A 7,576-nucleotide genomic window follows, 5' to 3' on the forward strand; every position below is an offset into this window, starting at 1 on the left:
CTATCATTTTTAATTAGGTAAAATTAATAAAATGACGCAAATTTTAAGGGTTTTTTGAAAAAATTAAGTTCTCCCAATAAAGTATTCAAGAAATCAAAAGATTTTGCCATTTATTTCTCCGGGAGTGGAAGGAATTATTGCTTCTTTTATCGTTTAGTACATTTTTCTAAACAAGATATCACGATTTACCTTAAATTAAAAAAATTTAGGGGGGGGGGGGTGCAGGCTGCGCCCCCTTTAAATCCGCCACTGAATTAATGCGCACTTTTTGAAAGAGAGCAACAATTAAATCAAAGCCATTATCAAATAAATTGTGAATATGTGCATGGAATTGAAAATATCTCTTATTAAACGATTGCTCTTTCTCTCTAAAAGAATTATTGCGCGCATCAATTGAATTAATGGTATCATTAATTGAATTGAGGAGAACAAGAATTCAATTATTGCGCCCATTAATTGAATTGATGTGTGCGTTAATTGAATTATTGTTCCATTCAATTAAATTGTTGCGCACATCAATTCAATTGTTGATATCATCCATTCATTTGAAGAGAGCTTCAGTTCAATTATAGCTCTCATCAATTCAACAGAATAATTAATGTCATCACCGATTCAATTAACGCGCGCAATGATTCAGAATTGAAGATATCATTAATTATTTGAAGAGATCTTTAATTGAATTGTTGTGCGCATCAAATGAATTAATGATATCTTCAAAAAATTAAAGGTGTCTTCAGTTATTTGAGTTTAATTCGGTGCTTATTGAAACAACGCTCCTCCGTGTTCATCAAGACATCATGGCGGCTCTGGGTGAACATTCACCAGTAGTGTTGGTATTCCTTGATCTCTCAGCAGCATTCGATGTGATTGACCCCTCGATTACTGTTCCAACGTTTAAACATAGCATACGGAATTCATAGAAAAAACCTTAGTATGGATACCATCGTATTGACAGATATCAGTGGGTTGTTACAGGATCGACTATGTCGGACCCATGTCTCCTTCTGTTTGGGTTCCCAAAGTGAAATTTTATTCCCTATTCTCAAGGACAGTCGGAGAAATCTGTCGTCGTCATGGTTTTGAATATCACTGCTATGCGGAGAAAACACAAGTGTACATGACTAAAAGACCACGTGACAACTGGGGGAACTATTTCATTAGACTCGAAAGTTGTCTACAAGAATTGGAAATTGGATGTCGAGCAATCTTTTCAAACTCAACCAGGAAAAGACGGAGTTAATTATTTTCTCATCGAAACTCCAATCCAAAGATGCCCCCAACTTACAACTAGAAGTCGGAGGTAACATCATTAACTGTGTTTTTTCGGTTCGTAATTTTGGAGTGTTCTTTGACCAGCACCTTACTATGGAATGTCAAGTTGCTGCTGTCACCAAAGCATGCAACTATCACCTAAATACATTGGAAGAATCCGTCGCTTTATATCCACGGATGCATGTAAAACACTGGTAAATTCTATAGTTCCTGCAATACTTGACTATGGAAACAGTCGGAGGGTTCAAAACAACGCGGCCCGCCTCATTAGCAGACCCGAGAAGAGAGACCATAACACACCTGCTCTTGCAGAGTTGCATTGGTTATCAGCTGAGTTCCGGTCGCATTACAGAATTCTAGTGTATGCGTACTCATCGCTACACGGAAATTCTCCGGATCATCATCAGGACCCAATAACGGTACTGACTAAAACCCGGTCTCGGTCTCGGTCTTCGGCCTCGGTCCCGTGACTAAACCCGGTCTTCGGTCCCGGTCCCATATTTTTTTAATCGATAAAAACAGAATACATCAGAATATTTTAGCCCCAATTTCCCGTTAATTTAGATATGACATATCATGCCTCCATTCTGATAGTTGATTGATAATATTATTGTCGTCTCTCGTAAAATGATATGTGAAAACTCTGGGACAGGTGGAACCGAGAAGAAAAAACAGTGCTAAAAGCCGGTCCCGGTCTCGATATTTTTTATTCTAAATAGTCGCTTTAATCTACTTTTTTATTTAAAAAAAAGATAAGAGTGTTATATTCAATGACATTCCTTTGTATGCACATGTATGTTTCTGATTTATTGTATGTTTGTGTTTTATTCCAATTTTCCTTTTTATGTCAAAATCGAACTCAACTACGTGATTTTTTTTCTCCCAAATGAACGCGTTACATTACATTTTCATAAAAAGATAAGGATGTAGAAGAGAAATAATATATATGTACTTATCCTGGTGTACTTATTTGTAATTTACTGTTTGATGTAGTTTTTACAAAATTAATTCTTCTTCTTTTTTTTTCATTTAGGTCAAACACCTGACCACACCATTGATAACATTTTCAAATTCAATGTTGGTGTATTCCGAACCGGGTCTCTGTATATGTACATGTATACGCGGGTTACTGTTCTCTCTCTCTCTCTCTCTCTCTCTCTCTCTCTCTCTCTCTCTCTCTTATTGACGAGTGTATCGTGAGAATCGCATTAATTTGTTAAATTATGATGTTATATTAATTGTTTTAATCATTTATATAGTGTTGGTCCATCCGTCTGTTTGTCAGTAAAAACTCGAACCTTCGGCATAACTTTTGAATGCATGTTGATAGGGTTTTCATATTTCACATGTGTACTCCTTGTGACAAGACCTTTCTTTACATGCAATTCTTCACCTTTCAATTTTGACCTACTTTTGAAAATCTTTAACCTTAGCCATAACTTTTGAATGGTTAGTAAAAATACACGAGGGTATAAAATGCTTCACGCAGGCATACTTTTCATGAAGCGCTAACAATAGGTCTATTTGTATTTTCAAAACTGAAATTTATTTCTTAAATGAATTTACATGTATGTCTTGCATATTTATAAATGTACATTTCATTGTTTGTAAATTTGTCAGTTTATGTCAAATTTATGCACTTTGAAATATAAGATATTTTGAAAATAGGAAACAAACAGTTTTTGTGCAGAAAAATTAATACATACATGTATATATGTTTGTACATATACGTATATAACTAATCACAATAAATATAGTTACCACATAATATTACAGTAAAAACATAACATAGATTATTTGAAGATCATCTAAAGTCAGAGGGTATCTTATGTATAAATATACAGAATCTGACATTTTTGGTGAGCATCTATGTATGACACACTTTTATAGACATTAAATACATTAGGTGTTTTTTTTTAAAACATTGTATCTAAAAGAACCACAACTGAAAAAAAAAATAAAACTAAGTATCAAATAAGAAAGGAAGAAATATTTTATAGTTATTATTTATTGGTTATATACAAATATAATTATGTAAAATATATACCCATATAAAGAGAATCTTTGAAAACTGATTTTGACAGGAATAGAAGAAATAAAATAAATGAACAAATAAACTAACTGTAAATTACAAACAAATACACCAGGATAAGTACATATATATTATTTCCCTTCTACATCCTTATTTTCTTATGAAAAGGTAGTGTAACGCGATCATTTGGGACAAAATGTCACGTACACGTAGTTGAATTCGATTCTGACATAAATATAAAGAATATTGGAATAAAAAGCTACACACACAATGAATCAGAAATATATGTATACTAAGCGATGCCATTGAGTATCACGTCCTTATCTTTTTTTTATGAAAAGGTAGATTAAAGCGGCTATTGAGGGAAAATGTCGAGACCGGGACAGGCTTTTAGCATTGTTTTTATTTCTCGGTCCTTCCGGTCCCGGAGTTTCAGATATTATTTTACGAAAGAAGAAAATAATATAATCAATTTACTATCAGAATGCAGGCATGAGATGTCATACCTAAGTTATTGAGAAATGGGGTTCAAATTTCCTGATACATTCTGTTTTTATCCAATAAAAGTGGGACTGGGACCGAAGACCGGGTTTTAGTCACGGGACCGAGGTCGAAGACCGGGTTTTAGTCAGTACCCCTAATAACAGGTACAGGTACAACACCGTTCACTCCACTCTGAAGGAAACTTGAGATTTTTAGTACCACGCGTGTGTACTAAGACCTATGGTGAAAAAAAAATTAAATTTTGCTGCGGCAAGTTTTTTGTACTTTCATTTTGATGGAGATGCTATGAAGTGGTGGCATATATTTTATCAAAATTATTATAACAAAATTGGTTATATATTTTAGCACATTTAAATTTGATTGTGGTGCATCTATATTAACCTTTCTTTAAAGATTTTTATTTGTTAATTTTGTTTTTAAATAGTGCATATTATGTAAATTTCTTTTAGTGTTTCTCCATGCGCCTAAAGTGATATTTTATCATATATGACGCTATATGAATTATTTATTATTATCATTATTAATACTATCAACAATATTCAATCAATGCGCTCAATAATTTAGATCTGAAGATATTTAGTCATTAGAAGAGATCTTTAATTGAATTGTTTTGCGTTTCAGATGAATTCATTTTTCTTCAATTATTTGAATTTAAGTTAATATGGTGCTATATAAAGCTTTAAAAACAAGTACCCAGTCAACACTAATGATTTGATCAACTTAACTAAATTCAGCTTATAATGTTGCTATTTTTATCTTTTGTATATTTATTCACATTTTGTACAGAAAATTAGTAACATACATGTAGAAGTTCGATTTGTTTGTAAGAAGAGATATAATTGCATATTCATATATAAACATATCATTGATATAAATTCAATGATAAAAAGATTATGTATTATTGCATAAGGAACACGTCCTTGTTCTGCCGCTACGTCACCCAATGACTGTTCAAAGAAGCAGACGTTCTATTCCAGACAATAATATAAGGGGCATTTGACGGGCCACTAACCTTTCAGCTGTTAATTATGTAAGTGCGTGCGTGCGTGCGTGCGTGCGCGCGCGCGCGCGCGTGTGTGTGTGTGTGTGTGTGTGTGTGTGTGTGAGAGAGAGAGAGAGAGAGAGAGAGAGAGAGAGAAGAGTGTGTGTGTAAAATTGAGTTGTGTGCTCCCTCTCCTCCACAAAATTAATTTTGGCAATTTGCGACTTTATTGATCTGCGATTGTTGCCACCTTTACAACAATATCCCATTTTCTATGGTCATTTTACTACGTGAGTACAGTGTGAGTAATGACTATAGAGAAGGGGATTTCGAAAACAGGTTTACAAATCTTTCCGTCGGGGGAAAAAGCAAGGTGGTTATATGGAGATCTAGTGTTTGAGTGGTTAGAAGACTTAATAAAACTGGTTTTCGTTTGTACAAATGTACATGCCGTATCCATGTTAAAGTACATTGTACGCCAATATACTCTTACAGTCTGCCGATAAAAACGCACATAGACGCCAAAGTGGTAAACAAAATTCCTTGTGCTCAACAGAGTATAAAATGGCACCCCTCTCTCTCTTTCTCATACTAGATTACACATTCTTCTTACACTAGATAGCACATTCTTCTTATACTAGATAGCACATTCTTCTTATACTAGATAGCACATTCTTCTTATACTAGATAGCACATTCTTCTTACACTAGATAGCACATTCTTCTTATACTAGATAGCACATTCTTCTTACACTAGATAGCACATTCTTCTTATACTAGATAGTACATTCTTCTTACACTAGATAGCACATTCTTCTTATACTAGATAACACATTCTTCTTACACTAGATACATGTAGCACATTCTTCTTACACTAGATAGCACATTCTTCTTACACTAGATAGCATATTCTTCTTACACTAGATAGCATATTCTTCTTACACTAGATAGCACATTTTTCTTATACTAGATAACACATTCTTCTCACACTAGATAGCACATTCTTCTTACACTAGATAGCACATTCGTCTTATACTAGATAGCACATTCTTCTTACACTAGATAGCACATTCTTCTTACACTAGATAGCATATTCTTCTTACACTAGATAGCACATTCGTCTTATACTAGATAACACATTCTTCTTACACTAGATAGCACATTCTTCTTACACTAGATAGCACATTCTTCTTATACTAGATAGCATATTCTTCTTCCACTAGACAACACATTCTTCTTATACTAAATAGCACATTTTTCTAACACTAGATAGCACATTCTTCTTACACTAGATAGCACATTCTTCTAACACTAGATAGCACATACTTCTAACACTAGACAGCACATTCTTCTAATACTAGATAGCACATTCTTCTTACACTAGATAGCACATTAATTTTATACTAGATAGCACATTCTTCTTACACTAGACAGCACATTAATCTTACACTAGACAGCACATTAATTTTACACTAGATAGCACATTCTTCTTATACTAGATAGCACATTCTTCTTACACTAGATAGCACATTCTTCTTATACTAGATAACACATTCTTCTTACACTAGATACATGTAGCACATTCTTCTTACACTAGATAGCACATTCTTCTTACACTAGATAGCATATTCTTCTTACACTAGATAGCATATTCTTCTTACACTAGATAGCACATTCTTCTTATACTAGATAACACATTCTTCTTACACTAGATAGCACATTCTTCTTACACTAGATAGCACATTCTTCTTACACTAGATAGCACATTCTTCTTACACTAGATAGCACATTCTTCTTACACTAGATAGCATATTCTTCTTACACTAGATAGCACATTCGTCTTATACTAGATAACACATTCTTCTTACACTAGATAGCACATTCTTCTTACACTAGATAGCACATTCTTCTTATACTAGATAGCATATTCTTCTTCCACTAGACAACACATTCTTCTTATACTAAATAGCACATTCTTCTAACACTAGATAGCACATTCTTCTTACACTAGATAGCACATTCTTCTTACATTAGATAGCACATTCTTCTAACACTAGATAGCACATACTTCTAACACTAGACAGCACATTCTTCTAATACTAGATAGCACATTCTTCTTACACTAGATAGCACATTAATTTTATACTAGATAGCACATTCTTCTTACACTAGACAGCACATTAATCTTACACTAGACAGCACATTAATTTTACACTAGACAGCACATTCTTCTAATACTAGATAGCACATTCTTCTTATACAAGAACATTTTAGATATTAATACATGTTTATATGTGTATATGAATACAATAGTGTAAGGAATTTCTGTCATGGAGTTAAAAATATTGCTGTCCCAGGAATTCCACTAAGCCTAGGCCTGGACTCCCGACAATTCGGGAAGTAGAATTCGCAGTTACAAAATAAACCTCATCTTTCGTAAGAAAAACTTCCAGACAACAACAACAGGATTTTTATTATCGCATTGAAAATACATATAAACTGATGTGCGGCGATGTTAGATACAGAACCGGTTGGAGCCATTGAGATTTCAGATGGACATTTTTATCATAAAATTTTGATAGCTTGTCTTGAAAATTTCGAAGTGATATATTACCGACAACGATATCTGTTTGTTTATCTTATCAACAATTCATTTTCAAAGATTACTTTCTCTCTCTCTCCAAAATACTCCAATACACGTATTTTAAGACCTAAAATTTCAAGCTCTCTCTCTCTCTCACTTTCTCTCTCTCGCTCGCACGCACACTCTCTTTCGCTCCCACGCGC

This window comes from Ostrea edulis, chromosome 5 (genome assembly GCF_947568905.1).
Source record: "Ostrea edulis chromosome 5, xbOstEdul1.1, whole genome shotgun sequence".
NCBI classification, from domain to species: Eukaryota; Metazoa; Mollusca; class Bivalvia; order Ostreida; family Ostreidae; genus Ostrea; species Ostrea edulis.